Genomic DNA, 1287 nt, shown 5'->3' on the forward strand with positions numbered 1-1287 from the left:
ATGGAGTGAGGAGGCCAGTAGGGGAGCTCCAGTGCCCAACCACTGGTATTCCATTGCAGACCCAACCAGGTATCATGCAAGTCCATTACTGCTTTAGCCACTACTTTAATATCCCAGCAGAAGAAAGACAGGTTTTCCTCCTGCCCTAACAGCAGCCAGACAGTGAGAAGCTGTCATAGCTCAGCCAGTGAAGAGCCATTAGCCTCACTTGTTCTAGGGACTTGCCAATGGTTTTGTCTATAGCTTGATTATCCCAAACTGTAATTCTCTGCTATTCCCAAGTAAGCCCATTTTTGCTGATAAAATAACTAGCAGTTTTATTTTTGAGGTCAACAAGAAAAAATGAGGAAGAAACAAAACACCAAGAGGGATATCTCTTTCTTCTTCCTATTTAATGTAAATTATTAGTGCCTTCTCTCTACCTCTTAATTTTGCTGTAATGTTGTCTATTTTACTTATCTTTTTCAAAGAAACTTTTAAATTGGTGAGAAACCATCGCCTGGCAGCATCTCCCAGTACCCCAGCTTGAGGGCGTTTTTGCAGGATCAGTTTATGCAGCAGCTCTTCCTGCAGAACTTTACCTTTTGATAAGTTGGTTCAGAGGGCAGCTGAAGAAAAGCATGAAGAATTCTTTATTTCAAAGAATGAGAAGTACTACTTAACGGTCACTTGGAGAAAACCCTAGAAATGATGTTGCAGATATCAGAAAGCAGTTTCCTTTAATGGAAGGAGATATCAAGTTTCCAAAATTTTTCAGAGAGGAGCAATTTTTTTCCAGTGTTTTTCGAATTAGCTTGCCAGGATTACAGCTTTGGACCCACCATGATGTAATGGATAGCTTCTTAATACAAGTGACAGGAAAAAAGCGTGTTGTACTATTCAGTCCTTGAGATGCCCAGTCTTTATATTTATCAGGTACTAAATCAGAAGTCCTGGATATAGATAACCCAAACTTAGCTAAATATCCACTGTTTTCCAAGGATAGAAGGTATGAATGTTCCCTTAAAGCTAGAGATGTATTATTCATTCCTGCTTTATGGTTCCATAACGTAATTTCTGAAGTTTGGAGTGAGAGTGAATGTCTTTTGGAAGCACCTTCCATCTGAATGCTATGATAAAACAGATACCTATGGAAACAAAGATCCTACAGCAGCATCAAGAGCTGCACAAATTTTGGACAGAGCTTTAAAAACACTGGCTGAATTACCAGAGGAATACAGGGACTTCTATGCATGGTGAATGGTCTTACACATTCAAGATAAAGCCTATAGCAAAAACTTGGAGTAA

General features: G+C 39.3%; 1 pseudogene; it reads left to right on the forward strand.

The window, feature by feature from the left end:
• LOC140611207 (tRNA wybutosine-synthesizing protein 5-like) lies at window positions 1-1287 on the forward strand (annotated as a pseudogene).

The sequence above is a fragment of the Canis lupus genome, chromosome 19 (genome assembly GCF_048164855.1).
Source record: "Canis lupus baileyi chromosome 19, mCanLup2.hap1, whole genome shotgun sequence".
NCBI lineage: Eukaryota > Metazoa > Chordata > Mammalia > Carnivora > Canidae > Canis > Canis lupus.